This window comes from Cardiocondyla obscurior, linkage group LG15, assembly GCF_019399895.1.
Source record: "Cardiocondyla obscurior isolate alpha-2009 linkage group LG15, Cobs3.1, whole genome shotgun sequence".
Classification (NCBI taxonomy): domain Eukaryota; kingdom Metazoa; phylum Arthropoda; class Insecta; order Hymenoptera; family Formicidae; genus Cardiocondyla; species Cardiocondyla obscurior.
The window spans coordinates 1,353,836-1,378,312 of NC_091878.1; the positions used below are offsets into that span (position 1 = coordinate 1,353,836).

General features: G+C 40.3%; 2 protein-coding genes across 12 annotated transcripts in view; one reads left to right on the top strand and one right to left on the bottom strand.

The window, feature by feature from the left end:
* The window catches only part of Foxp (forkhead box P), a 244,442-nt gene that overhangs the window by 201,907 nt on the left and 18,058 nt on the right, over window positions 1-24,477 (bottom strand). For 2 of the 8 annotated variants that reach the window (XM_070667137.1, XM_070667139.1), the window contains exon 2: window positions 18,169-18,240. The exons of 3 other annotated variants lie outside the window; for them this stretch is intronic. The gene's annotated coding sequence lies outside the window, so the exon portion shown is untranslated. Of the gene's footprint in view, window positions 1-4,585; window positions 5,898-14,962; window positions 15,419-18,168; window positions 18,241-24,477 lie in introns of those variants that run through there. 3 more of the 8 variants (XM_070667141.1, XM_070667136.1, XM_070667135.1) reach the window with 2 other exon arrangements.
* Window positions 17,171-24,477, top strand: part of Ripk5 (receptor interacting protein kinase 5) — a 78,413-nt gene continuing 71,106 nt past the window's right edge. For 3 of the 4 annotated variants that reach the window (XM_070667124.1, XM_070667125.1, XM_070667117.1), the window contains exon 1: window positions 17,389-17,802. The gene's annotated coding sequence lies outside the window, so the exon portion shown is untranslated. Of the gene's footprint in view, window positions 17,359-17,388; window positions 17,803-24,477 lie in introns of those variants that run through there. The other variant, XM_070667118.1, reaches the window with a different exon arrangement.

The following is a 24,477-nucleotide window of genomic DNA, read 5'->3' on the forward strand; positions in this document are numbered from 1 at the left end:
GAATTCAAGAGTAATAAAATATAAAAAAATATAAAAAAAAAGAGATCTTTAATTCTGTGGAATTCTGTGAATTGTGCGCGCAATTTTTCGAATTCCACGACAAAGTTATAAATCTAATATTGCGGTAAAATATAATTTTCTTTAATGCATCGATTATACGTGAAGAGCGTAACATAGATACACTCCTATGAACAGCGCAACATAATTCCAACAGGAAACAAATTCCTACATTTCATGTATTGTGAGGTAACGCTTGATACTTATCGAGGTAAGAAGGTAATGAAGTTTAACGGGAACCTGGCGAGATGAACGCGTATACGAAACGCTCCGCGTGTATGATGGAGGCAATTTTATTTTGCATGCGAATGGACCCAATCATTCTACAATCTAGCTAATTCAAGAAAATAATTGCGAGAAACGACGGCAATTCCTCAACTCCGTGACAGAGTTTTGAACGCATAGAATACAGTCTCGCGGTTTTCCCCGTTACTCGCTTTACCTTAAAGTTGACGCACATCTTGGCTATAAATAACCATCTGTTTACTCGTTACTGCTCGCAAGCACTTTTTAATGCATCCTACCTCTTCGCGAAGGTCTGAAAGTACAAACCGAGCGACGTATGTATGAGATATCGTGACAATGCAAGGTCGAAAAAGCGGGAAAAACCCCGCTCTAATTCATTATTTAGCATTAAAACGCATTGAAGATATTATTTCTACGCATCGTTACTTAAAGTCGAGCCTGTTAGTTTTTATTTATCGCGACGCGCATGTTCCGGCGGGTTAATAATTTAATTCAATTTTCCCTAATCACTATCAAAACGCATCATTTTCGATAATTCCAAGGCAGGTGATATTCCTGAGGCAATACGAACTCCGCCGTAAAATTACACGACACGCAGCTATAAACAAAATAAGATTAACTTCTTATCTTCGGCTATAAAACGATCGTAACTTGGAACAACTAATGGAAACCTACTTTAAGTAATCTTACCTCTGTTAACACGAGAAAGCATACGCGTGAACATTTTACGTCTTACGTGTTTGTTTATTAGAGAATTATTATCGGCGCTATCGCGTGTTCTAATACTTATCATGCAAAATATCTTTATGGCAATTTCGACTTTACGCCCATCATTTCACGATTATTACACAATAAATTTCTACTCGGCCAACAAAATGTGACATTTCGATAATTCTCGGTAATAAATGAAACAAAAATCGTATTTTTAATTTTCTCAATGTAAGTAAAAAATTTTTTTTTATTTAATTATCAAAGAAGCAATAATCTATTTTATTTTCTATCGACGTATTTTAATAGTTTAAATATAGAAAACAAGAATTTTGTTTAACTGAGTCAAGAACTAACGCAATTACGAACCTAACGACATAAACTACGAAGATGGATACTCTTGTCCCTTCCTTTCTAATATCTATTATTTAATGTTAACGTGTTAATCCGTTTGAATCATTCCCAACGAACAATAACTGTCTTTCATAAAAAATTGATCACGATTGAGAGAAGTAACAGTTTTAATTTGACACTTGAATGTTTGACCCTGTGTATGGACGTTGGTACAATAAATAATTACGGACAATTTGCGGGCTTCGCGTTTCCAGACAAGACTACAGGCACGAATTTTGCCGATTAATCGTCTGGCACGAATCGTTAAACTGTTCAGATTCGATCAACGAGATCAAATCGACGACCGATCCAATTAAACGTTTTCTCCCATTGCGCTTGAATCGAACCCTCGTCGGGAGATCGATTCGGCTGACGCGGCGGAGATCGATAGTTAAAACGTTATTAAACAGTCCCGTGATAGTTTATTAAACATCAATACAACGCGAGAAGGAATAAGTATGCATCGGTCCGAATCTTTCGACAGTGCAATAAGTATTGCGTATACCTTTCGCATTGTGTACGCGTGTTTCCTTGCCGTATAATAAATTTGTTGCGTAACAACGCTTATTTATACGCCGTTCCAATTCCTTTAACTTTTTTTATTTGCATATTTTTTTCTTTAACGCGTCACTTCTTTCGCATTCATCGCTTTCGATTCGATTATTAAATTTACCCTATTACTATCGATAAAGTTCAAAAGACTCGCTACGAGGGATTGTTTTAACCTAAAAAAAAAATACCGGTGAGCAACAGTTTGTAAAATGCCTATTTGCAATCGGTTCGTTCTATTTAAAATTAATTGCCCCTGCCTAGGTGAAACTATAATCACTGTACATTATCCAATTACGTTATTGATTTTTGCTGTCACAATCGAAATTGGGATCAATTTGTTTTACGTAATAATTTCTATGCAAGAATTTCTTCGCTTCGACGCATAGATTTCGCAATCGCGTACGACCTTTAACTTGCCTGTTAACGTACCTATACGTTTTCTTATAGAAGGCGAGAGGAAGAAAGTGAACGAAGAACTTTAAAAGGAAATTCGAACGTCTGTTCCGAACCGGCCAATTAAGCGTTTCATCTAATACGCTCGAATCATACGGGAGTCCATCGAACTCCGATTGATTAAACTGTCATACATCGTGCACGTGCGTACGCACATGTTCCACGTGTTGCTGTACTCTAGATTCCATAAATGGTGCGAGAGCAGAGCGCGAGAATAGAATATGCCCATTCTAGCCGCATATACCGTTAAAGGTACCACAGCAGTCCCCCTTGCGTAATAATTTAATCAGCACTAATTTTCTAGAAATAACACGATGACGATTATCTGTTATTTCAGAAGAATTTTTCGGCGAGATCTCATTATAATTGTACCGGTATGCGTAAATACGCGAATATACTTTTAAGTCTTAAAAGCTATTATCAAAGGAAATGATGTTAACGCTGTCATGATTAAATTTCACCGCATATTTCTATTTTCTTTTTTTTTTTTTTAATACTTTACGACTGTTTATGAAACGTCAAGGAAAGTTAGATAGTTTTCAAGACATTTTACTAATGTGAAAGAGCCAATTAGCGATTAGGTTTATGTTAATTCACTCGAGTTTTAACGAGCTGCTATATCATGAGCCACCGTAAGCTGGAAACGGCAATTTTTCCTAGAAAACAAATAGCTTGCTTGCGTTATAATCAGATATTCTTATCTGGGAATAATGTTTCTGTTCCATTCGACACTTTCTTCCCGCGCTCCAGTTTGGGTGGCGCAACGCAACGACGCGGTACCCGGTAATTCGCGCGAATCGTACGGACTGAATTGGCAGACGGATAGGCGACGGCCAAAAGCTGCCCGCCTACGGATAATTAATTAGCCGCTCTTAAATTTGGAATACCGGGAATGATGTTCGCGGGATCGACGATTTACGAGCGCAACGTAGTCGTAGTAATGAGCGGATAATGGACGTACCGAGGCAGTTTTCTTAAAAGGCGTTCGCGCGAGCGTGCAATTAGAGAACGTGTGCGTATATAGCGTCTCATAAATCTTAATAAAAGCCGCGAGTAACGATTGCTCACTCACACGGTTTGCCACGAGAAGATAATGATTCACGCGAGTGGCCGCCAATATGCGCGGATAATTCCTCCGTTAGGTTTCTCGCCGTAACATTAACGACGATTTCCATTTTCTCGGCACGTCGTCGGGGACTCGGAGGAGACATTATCACTTCTAATTTCCTCGTGTCACGGTAATCGAGTTCACGGTAACGAAATTGCGGATGCGGCCGTTACATTGTGCGTACAACTGTCGCCAATTTTGGATTATAATTTCATTGCCGTATGCGTATTATACTTGTCGGAAAAAAAAAAAAAGTGAAACCCGCGTAATCGTGGCCTTCGTACATTTTATTGACACTCAGACCGGAAGCAAATAACACATTTCGCTACTTGCGGTTACACTGTGAACTGCTTTAGATAAGTTATCAATTATCTTACTCCAGAAGAAAACATTAAATTACATCGTGGTATTCTCAGCATACGAGAATAATAATTGCAAAATGATATTAATTTTTTTAAACGTTATAATAAATTATATTAAAATGTAGTAATAATTTCGTGCATTTCTGTTGTATAATATAAGTAACTAAGAGTTTCATATCAAATTAATATAAGTCTTTAATAGTTCTTTAAATTAATAACCATGACCATTTTAATAAAACAATTTATATCATTTATAAATATATAATATATATAAATCATTTAATAAAGCGCGTTAAATTTAGCCTCGTGACACATTTACTCGTATACGAAATCAATCGATTAAAACCTGTACGACTACATTAATAACTATTTGACAATATATGTATACGCAATAAGAGCAATTACTTTTTGCATCACAATAATATTAATTGTATCCAGTCAGTTAATATCAAACTTTTCAATTTATCTAAAATTTATCTAAAGACAAAAAAAAAAAATATCTTAAACTATCAAATTATACACACATTTTCTTACTTTACGTTAGAGCGTTTTATGCATTTTACGAATATGTAATTAACAGTAATTATATTAGAATTATCAAGTGTGTATCTTAATGTTTAGCTTGCTCTTATTGAGTAATAATGATTGAAATGCAACTATAATAATCGTTACCATTGAAATGATAATTTGTGAAATACAAACTCACCAATTTACTCGAAAAATGCAAAACGTATTGTTCGGGACCGTACCGAGGAACGTGCACGTATAATTATTTCCTCCGGAAAACTTGGTGTCAGAGAGCCTTCGCGGAAATGCATATATCCCTTATCACCGTGCAATCACTTTTTCCGCGCACAAACGACATGTTATTGACGCACGAAATAACCACACATTCATCTATTGCTTGTTAGCAAATTCTCCTCTTTTCGCATTGATGCACTTTGTTAGCAATCACGCAAGTCGTTATTCAACAACTTAATATCACAAAGTATCGCGGTTCTGAATTGATGCTTCTATTTCGAGAAGTTATACCCGACAGGTTCAAGATTACTTTGAAAAAGCAGCTGAGACTAAAATGACAAATTTCTCCACGATGTGATTTAATGATTTCACATTAAAACTACTTTGCGTTTCATATTATTTCAGGGCGTAAAAAAAGAAAATTATCAAGAGAATTTATCGCTAATAAATGCATGTCACAGTTGTGAGTAAAGTGCTAAATAGGAACTAGACGTATATCAAGAAAAAGAAAATGCTTCAATAAACCAACGGTGTCGGCTTTAAAATACTCTGCAATTACTCATTATCGTGCATTCTAACGTAAAGTCATCGTAATTTACTTATCGATATGACTAGAAAAAAAAAAAAACTTTGTTTTTCGCACTTTTAGGCAACCGCACGTTTATTCCGCGTTTTTTTCTTATAACCTTGTTTATATCGCAACGTCACGAACTTTCATCACCAATAGAGAATAATTAATTGGGCAAAGCGAGTCATTAACACAATTTAATTAACGATTCGACAAAATTAACTGTCTCGATACGTCGAGACAGCGCGTTGAACGTTTCCATCGCGGCACCAAAATTCGCGTGTACAACGGGTACGTTTTATCAACGAATGCACTGTTCCTCCTCCTCTCTTTGTCTCTCACGTCCGTCTCTCATATTTTCCCTCCTTTTTTCCCGGGCGAAGTGAATCGGCCGAGCCGTGCCGCGGCGCGGTAAACGACCAACGATCCGCACCGTCGTCCTTCTCGGTTTCGAAATTTCGGCGGATTTCCGAACCGCCACCGTCACTGATACCGTTTCGCCCGTCACCGCCGTCGGCGCAGAGGCCGTAGTCGCCGTTGCAAAAGTATCCAGACGCAAGGTATACGATCCGTCCCGGCGTTCCTCCCCCGGCGGAACCGCGGCGCGCGCGATTTGATAAGTCGAACACGCGGAGCGAGATGCGAACGCGTTACTCCGAATCGCCAGAGCGGACGCGCTCGGAAAACGGAACGCGCACCGACAGAGTGAACGTACACGAGCCTGCTTGCCTGTCTGCCTGCCTGCCTGACTCCTGCCTCCTGCCTGCCTGCCTCGTTCGGCGGCGAGCAGCCCGCGGCCCCCACGTTGTTTGTCTCGCGAGTGGCCTGTTTACATGTTGACTCTCTGTTTACGCGTTTTCCGCCCCCTCCCGACCCGCGCTCGGTTCGCGACTGCCTCCACTCTCGCGGCCTGGCACCACGCAATTCCCTCTCCTTTGTGCTCTATCATTCTCTTTCTTCGTCAGCGTCATTGACGATCTTGTCCCTCCTCTTTCTCTTTGTCTACCTCTCTCGCGCTCTCTCTTTCTCCCTCTTTTTTTGTGTCGCGACGCGAGTGTCTGCGATGTCGAATAAAGCCCGTTCTACACTGCCGTTCTGATAAAATTATCGGTGTGCTCGAAAGCTGAATGTGTAGCGAGGAATTGGACGATCTTTGTTTGAATCGCTAATTAGATAATCCGCTGATGTACGAGTCTTTAGAGGAAAAATACTGACCGTAGAATTATAATGCCCGCTAACTTTTTATCGCAATGTTTTCATACTTTAGGTTCCGACTGTTGATAACGTTTGATTCAGACCGATTGAAAAGAAGTCACTGACGAAACGGTGCATTCTGTCCCGACATAAAAAAAAAAAAAAAAACCGTTCTCTGTCAATTTTACGTTTAAAAAAATTACTCAGTACCTTGAGGCTCGCATAGCTGCAAGAGTTATATAATTTCTTTCACTCGAAATAAATGTAATATGATTATCTGAGTTTTATTTTCGAAACGTCAGCCTGATAATCTAAAATAAAAACCGATTTATCAATCTTGACCGTTCAGCATTTGTTGTTTATTTCACAAATATCGGAATATTCAAAGTGTCAGCCAATGAATCTGGCCTATATACATAAGCGAGACTAAACGTATTTAACTTAGGTAATGAATCATCTGTACTCGTGTATTTTTCTTATTTTAGTTTCGTTAGATATTATATTAATAATTCTAATAAAACTACTTTGCCAATCGCTCTGAATTATTTGTTAGTAATATAAAGAAACTAGATTTTCGTTACTTTTTTTTTTAATTTTATATTTTTTTATGTTTCAGGGTTCTTTATTACTGTGTCTAGACATTTAGTATGTCATTGTAATATTTCTATAAACGTATTAAATATATACGACTATAATATATTATTTTCCTAATATTCGTAGAGACGCAACCACGACAGCCAAATATCAAGTTTAATAATGAAAAACTATGAAACGATTACGGATAATGTATATCACTCATTTGGCGGACAACCCAGACGACGGTCCCGTTAAAAATTGTCTGATTAAGAATACAAATCGCACGCCAGTGTAAACTTGAATCCACGTATCGATTTAAATTACAATTAAAATATTTATCTAAAACTTCGTAACTAATTAAATATCCGCGATACATGTAAGTGCAAAACAGATTCAAAATAAGCTCTCGGAAATTTTACTATTGCTGAACAACATGTAAATAATATCGCAGTGCGATTCTTTGAAATAGTTATGACAATTAGCAAGTAGTTACGTACGTCGACCTCGTAGTAATTATGACCATGCGGGACAGACAAGTTCTAAATGTTAATTTTTATTCAGAAATACCTACACGTAAATAAAATTAATTATAAACGTTCATATATATATATTTTTTTTATTCCGCGTTATTATAAACTCGGTAAACTGCGTTAAATATTAAAACACGATATAATAATATACTCAATATTTGTAACCTACATTCATTAACCGATCAATAAAATATATTCTAGTCTTAAGAAATGCTTCTCACGTTCGAATAGAGACAGTAAAATTTTTGCGTGGCAAAAATTTACCTTCAAACTCACTGACCACACCGCGACTTGAAGGCTGAAGTCGTTTGAAGCGTCGGCGTGTGCCGATTGCGTCTACATTATCAAATTGACAACGTATAAAACACGTTGTTTACATCTGCGAGTCTAATGTGAGAGATATCCGCGATATTAATAGATCGTTGATATTAGAGAGGTGTCTGCTAGCATTTATTGAGGTCGCAACATCATCGGTAAAAATTATGCGGCGTATACTCATTAAGTAGACACGCGACAGAAGAAACATCGCGCGCAACATGCGTAAAATACGAATATTCTAATTGTTCGCAGCTATTCTGCATCGTTTACGTAACGCACGTGAGTGATTCTTATATCGATACGATCGCGGTTGTTGCCGATAGTAGCCAAAGATAATTCTTTAGAAAATTTTTATAGCGAGATAAATTTTTATTTGTTTTAAACTGCAATAGGTACCATGATTCGTCTACCGATAAATCATTTGATATTTTGAAATTTATCGACTCTAACCTACATCTTTTTGAAATGTGACCTAATTCTTCGTTAATCGATTACGTAATCACGAATCGCGGTCCGATTTTCGTGTCAACGAATAAAGTACTATTTCTGGTCCTCTAATAAAGTTGTTAGACCGATTAATATTTCTACGGTGATTATAAAAGGTTTAAAAATATTTAAGATAATCCATTATTTATTATCAAAGCTAAATGATAGTAATATAAAACGATCTAATAAAAATAATGGTCAACATTCCAAGGTTGGTAAAATAATCGTTGTTAAATAGAGCGTAGCTTTTCTGTTTCGAATTATTTTTATTTCTCGGATTCGCGATTCTATTTAATTTAACGTGAATGTTAATTCTTGTCAGAATTATAATAATTACGATTTATTTTACAAATACAATATATTATTTTATTTTTATATTATTATTAATTTCCGTTGCGTACAACAAGAATTTTTTCCCCCTTTTTTTTTTAATAATTTATCTTTGTAATATTCATTATTTATTTATGTCACACATCGTTTAAAAATAATAAAATTAATATACAAATACAATATTTAGCTGTTACGTTAAAATAATTTCATAATAAAGTAATTTCATGATTATCGCAAATTATGAAGATATTCTCTTTTTTTATGCATTTCAGCAATCATCTAATATCATTTATATAAATTATAATTAATATCGCACACGTTCATTAACTCAGATAGAAACTAATTTACTGTTGTCAACGATTAAAATTCATGCGACGCTCGCAGTTGCATCCTTTCTACAATGTTTTCATTTAAGTTCCGGTCATTTGTTCGATCGTAAACGGAAAACGGTCGATCGGCGATGCTGATGAGGCGCAGAAATCGCTGTAAAGCGGACTTTAACCTCCTCCCACGAATCGCTATGGTCCGCTGCCTTCATCGGTCTCGCTCGCTCACGTTTTCTACGTTTGCCGAGTGTGACAGTGCCGTATGAATGCCTTAACTTTCCTCCTCGCGCCTAACACCGCGAGCATTATCAATCGAAATTAACGCGGCAGCCTTTAAACAACCCTCCCGAGCAATTTTTACGGGCCCGCTTTGCACCAGCGACTCAATAACTCTCCGCAATTAAACCGAAGTGCGCCGAGCATTCGTTTTCCCCCCGAACCGTTTCACGTACGAGTGGTCTTTTACACATTTATGGTAAATGTTAATTAGTTGTCAAAGCGGCTGGTGGATTGCCCGATACAAATCTCGACGCGAATGAATGCAAATTACGCGCGACGGTGTGTACGCGGCGTGTTCCGTGCAATTAGGTACATACAGGTACTTTCTAACATTCCTTTTGCTCGAACTCGAGAAGTAGCGATCGGGCAAAGTTGCATCATCCGGGTGTGGTGCCAACCTGTCACTCATTATACCTATCGCGGCACCGAAACGGCAATCTTCTCGCCGCGGGAATCGACCTGAATATCACCTAACGAGATTTTATCCTATTCTACGAACGACGGCATCATCGGTCTAACATGGCCGTTCGAACACGTGGATCGCGATGAACCCACGCAAGCTGTACAGCATTCGCCTTGCCCTCGCTGTCACTTTTTGCCCCACCGTCCCGGATGGGATGTCTCATCCGCGGCGGCGAGCACTCGTTTAATGCTTCTACCCACATGGTTTATTTACTCGATCTTACATCGACGCGCGATGCTTCGCGGAAACTTTGCCGAGCGAATATTTTCTCACAAAGACCAACGACAATCTGTGCAAAAACGATTTAAAAAAGTGTTCGTCTGGAGGTCTTTTTCTTTCCGAGAGGATAAAAAAAAAAACATGAATCTTTTGTTAGCATTGAGTCGCTAGATTAACTCTAAAAAATGATCGAAGGTTGATCCACAACGATAAAAGTCGACGAGCACATATTAATTATTTAATAGCAATTTATATTTCAAATCGAAGTTGTTTGCTCAAAAAATTCATAACTAATTACGCGCACGAATCTAATCGATAATTTAACGCCGGCAATGAAAAATCGAAGAAAGTCGGGGAGAGATTAAAAATACAAGATCGAGAGAACATTTTCCCTTCGGTTCCTTTGACTTCGCTCGGTTTCTCGCGGAGTTATCGCAGAAAACGTACGTTAATGGCTAATGACCGATATCCTCGCGGTAATGATAATCTTTCGCGTATCGCGTCAAGTTACGTGCGCCGAAATCAACTCGATTAATACGGTTACCGCATTCGCGACGAGATATTTATCTCGCCGGCCGGCGAGGCCGTGCCGCCGTAACTAAACTACGGGCGTCGGATCGATTCAACCATTTATCAATTAATCTTATCGACGCGGCCGCGCCAGCGTAACGAATTCCTGCTTTAATCACGTACAGCGTGCTATACTTTCGTAACGGCGGGGCCTCCTGCTCAACGTCTGCTCCGCTAATAGTGAGTTAATTGCATCAGGTACGAGGGGAATCCCCTTTTCCGTCACTTCTCGCTCGCCGCCAAAGAAAGTACGGGTCGTTATCCTTGGAAAAGAATTACGCGACGATACACGTGGGAACTCGCGGCCTTTCACCCACGTGTTAATTTCGCTTCTAAACCACTGTCCGTTGTAACGCATTACGTATCGCGACGCTGGTTAGGAGTGGCCGATAATCGCGACTTCTCCGGCGAGCAATGTAGAATACGATACTGTTACTTTCTCGTAATCTTATTGTTACATCGTTCAGCGACGCGCATGTTAATATTTTGATTAATGTATTATCGTAGAATTATTCGATAGAAGCAAAATAATAATAAATGTATCGCGATAAGACGACTATTAATTAGGTAACAAATATCGAGACCTGTCGTGTTTTATTATTCGAATAAATATTGTAACCAACTTTATGTATTGTATTAAGTACCGAACTCAACAAGAAAAAAAAGAAAAAAATAAATAAATAAATTATAATTGTAAAAAATATTATACACGTAATATATTAAAATTTACTATAAAAAATATAGTGATTCATCGGATTAACTGTTTAGAAAATATATAAAATTGTTAATATTCGGTAAAAAAATTTTTAATCTCACACCAACCGAGAGGTTCAACCGGTCGAAGTCGAAGAACCGGCAGGCACGCGGTATCCGGTGTGCAAGGGTGTTTTCGGAGAGTCTCGGCGAGTTTTCGAGGTCCGGATTACCTTATCTACGGGGTCTCACTCGGTCGCGCCAATTTCGAAACGAAATCCATGGCGATTCATACACCGGGGCGTTTACGCGGCGATTTAGCCCGGCGAGGACGGCCCTTTCGCGGCCCCGCGGTTAAGTCCGAAGGGTAGTTATTATGCGATATACGGACTATCGGAGGGCGCATCCGCCACTTTCCTCCACGCCTTCCACGAGAGTGATTCGGTTATATGCCTGTCGACCTGTCGCGCATTGTAATCCGCGGTGTTTGCAGAAATCAGCCGCTTGTCAATACTCGTTGGCAGCGCAAGACTTTCTTTTCTTTTCAAATCATCCGGACAATTGCAAGAGATAATTCTTGTCTTTCCAAGAACGAATGTTATTTTTGATTTTTACAACCTTTTATGCAAAATGCAGAATATCGCGATTTTGAATTATTTTTTATTTACTGTTTACTATGACGCGTTTATTATTTAAATCTTTATTATATATACATAAACCTATATTGCAAAAACTGCCGAAAGATAAACAGCTGACGCACAGCGTTTATATCGTAAATAAAATATTTTCAACGAGTAATATTGTTTCGCTGTGCAAGTGGACTGCTCAATAAAAATTTATTACATTTTATTGTCGTATATAAACTCGGCCCTTGAGCCCTTATGTTAAAATCGTCCTTGCCTCAGATTCCCCAACGATTGCGCGATGAAGAACTTTAAAATACCAACGAGAAGTCGTTGGACGAACGGAAGGAAAAAGTCGGAACAAGAGAGAAAGGGTTGTTACGTGGGGGGATTTTAAGAAGGGGGGGAAAAAGCAGAGCCGCCCGCGGTCCGATTGATTGATCGACGCACCCCCGCGCGCAAAGTCAGATACCGAAAGCCTGAACTTTTCCCATTACCGTCAATATGCAGCCTAGACATTGGTTTAACGTTCCGAACGCCCGGGCATCGGTGCCTCGGTAAAAGGGAACCGGTTAAATCGCGTCGACGACCTTTATTGCCGTCTTAAAGCAGTTAAGTTAATCCGCGCCGCAGCGAGAACTACAGGGGGATAACGGGGGCGGTGCCGCCGCCCGTGCGAATCGAATCGCCTTTTGGTGTATCTCGCCTCCGAGACAAAAACATTAACATAAATCACGAGGCGGAGGGGGCGAGGGCGGATAGGAGAAATGGGAGAGAAAGACGCGAAAGAGAGGGACCGGCAATCCGGATCAGGCGTTTATTCGATTCACTTTGTGCATCCCCTTCGCAGCACCCTTTAACGACACCGATGAATTTCGTTTGTTACTCTGGCAATTAGTGCCACGAAAACTTACGGGTGATTTGTTTTCGGAAGAAGAAATATAAGACGCGGGAACGGTACACACGCGATTTCATTGAAAGCGGAAGTGGAAAATGCACGTATCGACTTGAATGGTCTTTAGAAAATTTAATAGAAAAAAAAATAATCTTTTTAAAAAAAAATAAAATTGAGTTTAATAAAAATTGTACAATAATATAAAATAATCTAGAAATACAAACGTTTTAAAAGGATTTTTTTAATATTCTTAAGAAAAATTTAAACTTATTTCTCTTTATTATTTTTTTTCCCCTTTTTCCTTTACTCGTTTACTTTATTATTCTGTATAAAAAAAAAAAAGAAACTCTTCGCAGTAAAATACTATAGCATTGCTTTGCCGAATGTAATTTTCTATACTCGGAGAGCAAAAAAAAGTATATATTATATATTCGCACATAAAGATATCAGTGCGAGAGAAGGTGGGAAATTTTCAGTCGCGTGAGAAAATGCGTGTACACGCGTGAGTATGTGCGAAGGGGTCGAAAAGAAAAAAGGTGCCACTTAGCCCCACCCTGGCGACCGTTTCCGATAAACGCACCTCGCGTTGCACGAGTGCCAACCCTCGACCTCAACTCTTTTGCTTTTAGCGAGAATTCGATGAATTGCCAGCCGCTACGGGCAATAAATAATGCATTTTGTGTTTGCCCCCGGTAAAAGGGTCCACCCTCAACGGACCCCTTCCCCGACGTCCGCGCGCGCGGCGCGAACCTAAATTTTAGATCGACTTTAGTTGAAGGCGACCGAGAGTGTGTTCTGAAGGTACGATCGAGAATTGATGCGATTCGAGGGAACGAGTGTTTGCTGCGAAATGACTCATTTGTTGCTTTCTTTATGATATCGATGCCGTAAACTTTAACTCCACCTCGCGATTTCCCAATCGGTACATTTCCACCTGGCGACATATTCATATTTGTCCGCGCATCGTGAACGAATATTCGCGCGAAATATCTCAAGGCTCACGCGGCGTTAATAAGCTTGGATTTTACGCTGCTACGTCTGCAATTTTAATATTTCTGCTTCTAAAGCGTCATGAAACATTGAAAGAAAAATACTGCGGCAGCGAGTTCTCAGGGATCGATGCTCCGCGGCTAACGAACGATATTGCTAAAGGTAACGAAACAATATAACAAAGAGTGAAGGAAAACCTTCAAACTCAGATCGCTTCGCGATAAATTTATGGACAATGCCGGCGTTACGTAGGCTGGTGGACTTGTTACGGAAAACCGGGCGGCGAAATAGCGCGGGCGCGGGAAGGAAACTGCCGCGGTATAATGGTCCCGGCACAACATTATAAGGTATGCATTGTCTGTAATTTAGCGGAGCAGATCTGTGTTGCCAATTACGGACAACTATTATATCGACTCTCCCGTACACGGGGAAAACCGGCGTTCCTGTAAGGCGATCAAACTTATTGGCTCTGAATTCGTTCGTCCACGAAAACGAATAATCGTTATTCTCTCATTGACTTTCCCCGAGTAAATTTGAAGCAACGACAATGCACTCGGTGTATTATAGCTAATAGCATTCACATCGCCGGACTAATAATAATTACGTAAACTTTTACAACGAATTAAAGAATTTATCCGCGTATACGCATTTTCTTTGGTTTTATTTTATTGGAATTATCCTACCTCCAGTGTCGTAAGTTGTTAATTAATAACAACGTTGTAAATTCAGGATACAAATATATGTACGACGCGCCGATGAATAAAGATAACGAAAGCCGGCGATTGTAAATTTGCGATTGAATTTTTTATGTATTCTCAATCCTTATCTCTATCTAGCAACGCCGTGGCAAAATAACAGTGGGGGAGAACGGAATTGGCAACTTATCAGGGTAATAATTAATGCGCGAGACCGAACTTTCGAAACTTCTTTTCCTTAGCACAAACACAAATTCCTGATTTAATGGATTATTAATCGACAATCTCCGTCGCTCGTGCGGTTGCTAAACCAGGTTTCTCAAACGAAATCAAACAAAAGAGAGAGGAAAAAAAAAAAAAAAATTCCGTATCGAATAACATGAGAAATTGCATGGTTCTAAATTGATGAAACTTTCAACGAAATGTGTGCTGCAATTAGCCCTAACGAGTTTCAATTGATTACGATCGTCGGAATCGACGTGAAATATGCGACGCAAGCCTAATACAATTATCACAACCCATCTTATTATTTTTCATTTTTCTACATAATGATTACAAAAATATATATGTATATGATAGTCACTGACCTTATCGTTTCTCTGCTGTTGCCCGATGCCGCTCCTCGGCCTCCACCTCCTCTCAGCATCCGTGGATCGCACCCCTTAACCTCCATGTGTCTCTTTCAGCGTCGGTCGTTGCCTCTCAATCGTCGCTCCTCTCAGCTCACATCGTTGCACAGGCACAAGCAACACTCACGAATACGTGGTCATTCACGACCACTCCCATATTTGGCATAAAAATCGCACAGCACTTTTGACCCCACTCCCGCCGCGAAATTACCGAGGATATCTCTAACAATGATCAATGCATCATGGCTGCCCGTCACGCAATTTAATCGACTCGACGGCTAGGGGCATCGCGGGCGCTCTCGATTACGATTATCGAAATCGATATCGATATCTACTTACGTCTTCCCCAATCGCGAAAAAACATGGCCGACAGGACGAGAGAACGACTCACCACTGCCCCCCTCCCCGCTCTTCCCCTCGCCTAGACCGCCCGCCCGAGAATCGGTAGACGAATAATTGCGAAGTTTTACGTACGGGACGCCGCGTACACCGCGAATGATCTAAATACGACGTAGACGCGAAACGTCTCCTTGCACACGACTCGCATTATCACGACCGAAAGGAGAAAACGACGACTTACCTCTATCCCCCCCTCGCCTAGACCGCCCGCCCGAGAATCGGCAAACGAACAACTGCGACGTTTTACGTACGGGACGCCGCGTACACCGCGAATGATCTAAATACGACGTAGACGCGAAACATCTCCTTGCACCCGACTCGCATTATCACGACCGAAAGGAGAAAACGACGACTCTCCTCTGTCTCCCCCCTCCCTCGCCTCTCGCCCTCACCCGCCCGAGAATCGGTAGACGAACACGGCGATAACGGGCACAATGACTCACCCCTGTCCACCCGCTCGAGAGTCCGTAGAGCGGAGTCTTGTGTTACGGAGCACCATGTCCATCGCGAATGTTCGAGAACGAGCCGTGACGTAGAGCCGTCTTCTTGTCCTTGAACTCGCATGATCAGGTCCGACCAAAGCTCAATCACTCATCGCTGCGCACTTGCTCCAGATTAGACGGAGGATTAATAGCGGCTCTTACGCACAGGATCGCGTAGACGCGAATGTCCAAGATGAGACGTAACTGTCCGTGACGAAGGCGCGAACGTCTTCTCGTTCGTTCTCGCACCAATATGGCTGACCGGAGGAAGAGTCCGATCACTCACGGCCGCCCGTTCGAGAACCGGTGACGAGTAACTGGGTCACCTTGCGCACCGGAGACTGCGTACCCCGCGAGCATCCGACGCGAAACGCGATGCGGGGCACTATGGGGGACCGCGGAAACGTACGTACTCACATATTCCAGAACTATTACGGGGGACAAGTTGCAACGGACTCGGCGCCAAACCGCGCGTTCTTGGCGCCAAAGGTAGACTAAAAAACACCCCCGCGTCACTTGAGATGTCGTTACTTGTCCGCATGATTGACGCGCATCGCGGCGATCGCGTGACCCCACTAACGCCATCTCCACTAGGCCCGGTGACCGACGTTTCGATGGTCAGTTTCGACGTCAGCAAAATACGCGCGAGTGATCGCGGAGTTCGCAGAAGGGGTCTCGTGTCGAGATTATACTCTGGGTGTTAAAGTACTTGCGCACGTTCTCGTGGAAATCACTGTGAAAATACTGGGTGACCGGTCACCTTCCGACCGTGAACGTATCACGCCGAGTCGCAGCAAGAAACATAGGCGAGTGCTGCACGCGGGACAAGAGCGCAGACTGACTAGTCGCTTACCCCCACCACTCGACGTCTTTTCGGCAGCGTAGTGAGCGGAGGACCGCACGCGAGGAACAATTGTTTTTTACGGCTAAAGGTATTAACGCGCTCAGCTCTGTTTGTCGTGCTTGTATCAACTCGTCCTTATTTGACCGTGATCGACTCCATGTCCGTACTGGCTGCCTGCGAGTGTTCCGAACGAACGAAGTGACGTCATGATGTAATCTCGTCCACAGTCACCGGTCACCTTCCGACCGTATACATATCACGCCGAGTCGCAGCAAGAAACATAGGCGAGTGTCGCACGCGGGACAAGAGCACAGAGTGACTAGTCGCTTACCCCCACCACTCGACGTCTTTTCGGCAGCGTAGTGAGCGGAGGGCCCCGCGCGAGGAACAATTGTTTTCTACGGCTAGAGGTATTATACGCGTTCAGCTCTGTTCGTCGTACTTGTATCAACTCGACCTTATTTGACCGTAATCGACTCCATGTCTGTACTAGCTGCCCGCGAGTGTTCCGAACGAACGAAGTGACGTCACGATGGAATCCCGTCCACGGCAACTTCATGGTGACGCGCACGAAGAAGATGGTGACGAACAGCGATAGTTTCCCGCGTATCGTCGTGCTGCGTATTGAGGTAATATTTTTCCATTGCTATCGCTGGGGTGCTTACATACGCCAAGATATACGTCACGTCGAGGTTCGACACTGTAAGATCTTTCTACGTCGCGCCGGGCTCGGGATTTTTCGTTGGCGCGAGATATTTCTGGAAGGCGGGCGGCGGTCAACGGTCGCGAGTAATTCGCGTAAAGGGAAGCCATGATGCGATCATTAGTAGAATCTTCCGCGTTTACCGATGAAAGTGTCTCGCGATTTTCGTGACAAATTAGACAAGCGATCGTGGTTAACCGCATATTTATGAGTGTGCTTGTGTCTATGTGCTACAAAGGAGGCTGAGGAAAGGAGCGAGCTGACCAGGAAGGTGCAACTTGACCGAGGAAAGTGAGACAAAGAGGCAACCTGGAGGCTGAGAGGAGGAGGCGGGCTAGGAGCCATCGGGCAACGACGAAGTAACTCAATGGTAAAATTAATAATCACGTAACTTTACTAAAAAGACCCGCATACTTTTCTTAAATAAATTATTAATTGTAATGTTGTTTCACAGACAGGTAAGAAAAAGCAGCAACCTGAGATGCGTGTACGACAACGTAGCAACTCAGAAGAAGCTTAACGATTATATAAAATTATCTGTACAAAATAAATTACATAAGCGTCAAGTATTCGCATACTTCTATACAAATGAATGAAACCAAGCGCCAATTGTAACTTTTATTGAACATGTCAAGTCTCTGTATATTAATTTGATTTTTATTTCGCTGACTATTACAAATTACCACGTATACTTGGCGCTTTTTGTATCTTTTTTTTGTAAAGTAAGATATTGTACCTTGCGTTGAATCATGGAAGATGGATGTTTATCGCAACGTGGATAGTAACGTCGAGTAACAATTGCTCTTACCTGAAACAAATAGAAAACGTATACGTTGTTTAGCCAAACATTCGAGAAAATAAGAAATACTCATATTTTCTGTACGTGAAGATAGCAAAAAATTGCGAACAATGGTCGCTTCGGTAAAAACAGCTTTCCACGCTATTAATTACTTTCTCCGCATATCATGCCGTAAAGCAGCGGGAGTTTTGTTGGTATCGAGGGTTTATATTTTCCATGTTTCAAGAGGTTCATTAATCATGCGTAATCAATGGTAACCGATCGATTAAAGCGCTCCGCACTTTTCCACGAGCGCCGAGATAAGAGCGGGATGGCGAAGAAAGAAAGAAAACTTTCTTATTAACACGATCAATCAAATCGCCTCGAATTTAAAGCATTTTTCACGATTTTCCGCATTTCTGAGCAACTTGGTGAAAAAATTCCCCTCCACGGGAGACCAACGGTCGGTTTCGAGGGTGAGAGGAGAGTAAGTTCTGCCAATCGATGCGGAATTAAGAAGCGACGCTTACTTCTCGGGCGGCTAATTACGAAAGCGCGATCACCCGCCGGAAATGATTGCTGCAAACCACTTCGTCTTCGTCCCATTCAATAGAAAAAAAAATATTTTCCACGCGGTTTCCGGATCTGTTGCGTGTTAAGCGAAAAAGAAAGAGGAAAAAAACAATACTTTTATCGATTTTGTATGTTTAAATATGCATATACTTTAAATTACACATATATTTATACGCGCTAAGACACGCATACACGGTTAAGGTTGAATAGATAAATCTTTAAAAGAATTCTATCTTTTATCGTTATACAGTTATACATATATAAAAATTTTTCAGAAATAATTAATGGAATGAATTTATAGAGAATAACTATCTCTCTTTTTAAATTATAGTTATGCAATTAAATCATGTTTGATTTTTCATTAATTTTTTTCACCAAGCTGCATCAGTATGATGGATTCGTTAAACTATAATTGTTTACGCCGAAATACGGGTGGGAAAAGAATTTTAAACTCGTAAAGCAAGTTTATACTCTGGAAAACGAGCATAGGCCACTTATTTTCTTTGTTTACCGCGTTCTCTGCGCCGTGCATTTTATTTCATTTTGTATTACGTTCTCTTACAACATTCTAAATATTACCAAAGCACTTTTTTTAATTAACTTCAAAATTTTAATGTAGTACTATATCAAGAAGAAACAGCTTGCGCTCGATATAACCGACCACCCTCGCTTTTTATGAGGGTCGCAGCGACAGTACGTAACACCGTGAAAATTGCTCAATAAACTTAATTTAAAGATCTGAGGTAATGCCTCTAATAACAATATACTAATTATATTTACTAATCAGATAGGTTTATGATATTTCTCATATTCTAAACAATCTAAATAATGCAACGCAATATTAGGCAATACGAATATCAATTATACAAGATACTTTCAAACTCTATCATATCTAAAGTAATAAGTAATTTTATTGAATTGTATATTGAAATAGATTATGCTTCAAGCATATATTAAGATTGTTAACGAAGTGCACGAGCACAAAAAGAGATAAATTTATGCATTTATTCGACAAGAGATTGATTTCACGTAACGTGCAAAATAAAACTGCATATAACGTCGCGTGTTTATTAAAATGTCTCTTGCAGCCGATGAGAATGCAATGTAGCCTCTCAATATTTCACGTCCGGAAGCATCAAACCATATCAGATTATCGCGAGTAATAAAAATACCTGATTCGCAGAGACAGTAATGAGCGATCAAATATTACATGTAATATTTCCGTAACACGCCGTCGCATATTCTGACACAGCTTCGTTAAATATCATATCCCAAATGAGAGCGCGACAATGTCTGGCGAGATTTCTAAAGCGCGTCTACCCCCCGGTGACTGAGTTTAATATTTAACACCTGTGACGGTTAGTCGCGGTAGTCAGTGGTTCGCATACTCGTAGACAATCACAGTCGGCGGTGATTATATAGTAATGTCCTTCCAAAGTAATCGCGTCATTTGGACAAGTCCCAATTTAATAATTACATATTTTTTAGTAAGACAAAAAAGACAATCAATTTCTTTTTAGAAAGCGCAATTTCATATTATTTTGTAGTATTTCTTACACGCGAGCATGAAAAATGATTTGCTTTCGACGACCTAGCGTTTCTGCTTAATTATTAGACTTAGGGTGGGTTTGTTATTCCAAAAATAAAAAAAACAGGGTCATATGTATACACTGAACTCTTCCATATTCTTGTACTACATAGGTAACATTCACTTTCTCTCAAATAATAATGGAATTTCCTAAACTCTATATATATGAAAGCAGGAAGGAAAACTTTGAAGATCGAACTGTAGGGTCGAGGAACTCTTTACTATATCTGTTTGCCTGTTCGTGGCGCCTGCCGACTCGCCTTTCTCGACTCGTTCGAATAGGCTAGCAAGTAAGGAAGCTCAGGAATAATTTCGAACGCTTTCCCTCCGCATATTGCGGTAGTCCAATATACCCCGTTGTTTTCCTCTGTCCCGCGCACGGGCGCCCGATAATTTCGCCCGATCGATTTCTCGCAGGTTTACACCTTGTCGTGAGATAATTCGATGAGCAACGAAGCAACCGGTGATAAACTCGAATTAGACAGCTCCTTGCGATACCTGACACCCTGTTGCCGGCGTTATCGCGCCTCACTCGGTCCAACCAGCAATGAAACGCGCAATGCTTGCCGCGATTGTGTACAATGCCCGCCGCCGTGAAACAATGATGTTATCGGACATAATGCGCCACGAATATAAATTGCTGCGTCCCGCTTGCACCGATCTTAATAACTCATTGAATCAGCGATAAAGTTTACGCGGAGAACCTCTGTATCGCCAATGCCCGCCGTTTTAATTATTCCGTATATAATTATGTCGAGATAAGCGAACGAGATGGGATAAACGAGTTCTGCAAATCCTGAGACGATGCGATGTGTCGTGCATAATATGATACGTGAATAACCGAGCAACAAGCCACGCTTTTGAAGTATCTCATTTTCCTGTTTAGTTGAGTGATATATGAACGCTGTCAAATATCTCTAACATTTACGGCGCGCATCAAGTTTTTTAAGTGCACTATAAAGTATAATGCTTATACGTTGTTTTTTTACGCCGCTTTGTTATGCGGCAAAAATCGTCGAACGTTTGTTCAATTTCATCGTACACGTTTCGCGTTTTCAATCATTTGCATAACGCATTCTTTCATGCCATTTTATGAGAAAACACGGCAATCGCGAAAACAATTAACACCGTGCGGAATTCACAGCAATTTCGAGAGCGAAATGCTTCCTATCGCATCGGAAAATAATTGATAATCGAATTATCAAAATAAGGAGAGTCGGTGAAAATATTTCATAATTATGCGTAATATAAAATTATGTGAAACTATGTGGGAGTGGTGCATTCGTATTTATCGCGCTGATGATAAAATACCATTTATATTTTCTTAGAAATGTGAATTTAAAAATTACAAAATTTAAAATTAATTTTAAAGCTACATTTTTTTTTTTCTATAAATATTAGTTTCTATACGTTATAATTATCACAACAATTTCTGAAAAAAAAAAAAAAAAGAAAAAATTTCCACTCGTTCGATAGCTTTCTATTGCAAATCCAAAAACGAACTCATGCGTACGCCAAATGATCTCTTGTTTTAATGCGGTCCGATAAGGCTCGGCTTTGTCTCGTTGCTTCACGCGAAACCGAACCGATGAGGGGACGACACTCGACGCTGATTCATGCGCGGCTCAATCACAAGATAATCGGGGAAAAATAATTACAATCGGTCGTCTTTCGATCACCCACCCGATGCATATATACATTCAACTCCATCTCGCGACACCACTTTATATGTTCGCGGTTCACCGATCCTGTACAAAAATCCTACCTGTTATTATACTGGCGTTTTTTTTTTTTTTTTTTTTATTATTACTTTCACATAACGATGCGTCGTCAAGGGTGGGCAACAAAGCTAACGACGGTACGTCGCCGCTGTGTATTCGCGCATTAATATACTTTGTAAACAGTAGATTTCAAAACGTATCATGACGGTAATATATTAAAATCACTTTAAAATAATTTTACTTTGATTTTAACTTACAGTTAACGTAGGAAAATAAAATAAAAAAAAAAACAAAGTTTTGAAAACTAAAAATGACTTTAAGTAGTTGGAGGAAGAAGCTTATTTAATGTCTTGTATTTCGCAAGCACACGTTCTGAGAAGGCTATAAATATGTCTAAAGACAGACAGAACACCTGATACCAAAAGATGAGCGCAATCAGCTTCGAATAATCAACTGAAGAACTCGTTATATTTTAAACCGAATTCCGATTACTCTAAAAGAAGGAACAAAATTCTTTAGGTACTATATAAAGATTGCACATAATTAATTCGTAAGGAATTTACCAATTTATTCCTAAGTAGGTTAGTTCTCATAATTTATACAACTCGTATCATAGATCATACTTAAAATTAACCGCACGTAAATTCTCGTTAATAGATGTAAGGCCCAAAATTAAAATTTATCTGACACTAACAAAATTAAGCATATCTTACATAGATTACTCGAAAGAGTTAACACTTCTTGCGTTGAAAGACATCTGCCTCGCTTATATTTTCGTACACATAAATAGTATTTGCCATTATCTTTAAAGATACAAATATTTCTATCAATTAATAACCACAATTAAAATATAAAAATTATCGTCTTTCTATCATATCAAAACCACAGAGTTGAAATAAACTAAAGACTGAATATGACAAACGATGAAGAACCATCTAATTTATAAAATAGCAGTTTTCTTTTTTTCCCCATAACATGTCATTGATATTATTCGTTAAAAACATTCTTACGTATCGTAAAAAAATCTTATCTATCAAAAAATAAATTTAAAAAATTGATTTTTTAGCATTTTTATCGTTTGACGTATTCGCTCCTCAATCAACAAAGACAAAGATCTATTACGACAATAAAGAAAGTAGCATGCAGTGTATGGAAATGATTGTTAATCCCACGGCCGTCTGAAAAGGTCGATTATCCGCACAGTAAGAAGCATTTATCTGGTCGCGAAGGCGAAAAATGTTCGCTCGCGCGAATTTGTTCGGTCGTTATCGCGTCTCTCTGTTTTGCGCTTTCACACGCTCCGTCTCGTACTGTTCGCGCCGACACGCCGAGATCGTTAACCCTAATGGCATTCTCAGCGGGTTGCGTAGAAACTTTGGGACGCGCGATTTTCCGGGAAGCTCTTTTTCATCGGGTTTATCAGCGCGGCGCGTCGTAATTCCTTTCGACGTGCGAGCCACGCCGGGCACGCCATTCGATCGATCGGGAAAGACTGTCGATGCTCCTTCGATTCTACAACATTCCGCGCGTTTGCATTCATATCGCTCAGCTGTGAAACGCGCACGAATTCACCTCGCATATCTGCATAACGCATTACCCGGTGCGTTCTATTCTAGATTCATAACTATTAATACTAATGTCAGCGCGCGCGCACGTGCTGTTCGAGGTAGGACCAGGTTCTTGGCCGACGTTGACCACTTCTACCTCTCATCAATGGTGCATTCAGACATATGCAAACGCGAATTTATCAACGGGAATGAGCCAGCCACCGCGCCGGCTGCCTCTCGTAGTTATCGCGCTGCGTTTAACGTGCCGTTCACGGCGCGATCGCGGTAATCGCGGCCGCCGTGGAAAAAAAAATCCCAATATAAATTAGCCATCGCGATGCGACTGAACGTAGATAAAAACGAATTTCCGGATCTCATCCGTCGGCTTTTAAAGATAGTTAATTTTTTTTCTCACGAGTGACTAGACATGTTTCAAATATGATTATCTTGTTGGTTTATATCCGATTCGAACGATCGTCTCGTAGTTTTTTATTTAAATTAGAAAAGTCTTAAAGATGAAAAAATTATGATTATTGACGTACGTACAAAAATCTTGTAGAAATTAAACCGCGACGTTAAAAAGTGTGACACATAAAATAATATATGTGCATCTATCGCTGTGAGACAGAAATGCGGTATTTGGAGCACGCGTTGTGTATTCGATGATTCATATTTCAATTTTCTTGCCAGTTTCCAGATAGCAGACAAGTCTGCGATTATTCTAGCCACGTGATACGCGGCGTATAAATTATCTTATCTCAATGCATATACCTCTCGCCGATAATACTGTTGCTAAATGTTGATTGCGCAATCCTTTATAAACGGAAAAAGCGTTTTT